Source organism: Nansenia antarctica, assembly GCF_963989245.1.
Source record: "Nansenia antarctica genome assembly, chromosome: 5".
Taxonomy (NCBI): domain Eukaryota; kingdom Metazoa; phylum Chordata; class Actinopteri; order Argentiniformes; family Microstomatidae; genus Nansenia; species Nansenia antarctica.
Window position 1 is genome coordinate 3125904 of NC_137690.1, and position 554 is coordinate 3126457.

Sequence of the window (554 nt, forward strand, 5' to 3'; positions counted from 1 at the left end):
TTACTGTATGTAGTCGTCTTTGTAGTGGTTTGGGGGAATACTACAGTTTGTCATATGACTGTACAGCACAGTATATAAGACGAGTATATAAGGCAAGTATTTTTGTGCTGGTCGGTGTGGTCCGACCGATTGGGGTGGGCCTGTCTGGGCCAAAAATGCCAGGGCCTAATTTTTGTCCCAGTCCAGCCCTGGTTCTACCTCCCCCCAGCCTCCCCTGGTGTTCTACCTCCACCAACCTCCCCTGGTGTTCTACCTCCCCCAGCCTCCCCTGGTGTTCTACCTCCCCCAGCCTCCCCTGGTGTTCTACCTCCATCAGCCTCCCCTGGTGTTCTACCTCCCCCAGCCTCCCCTGGTGTTCTACCTCCCCCAGCCTCCCCTGGTGGTCTACCTCCACCAGCCTCCCCTGGTGTTCTACCTCCCCCAGCCTCCCCTGGTGTTCTACCTCCACCAGCCTCCCCTAGTTTGAGTGTCTAGATAAGCACTATATAAGTCTAATGTATTATTATGATTATTATGATTATTATGATTATTATTATAATTCATAACCATTAATT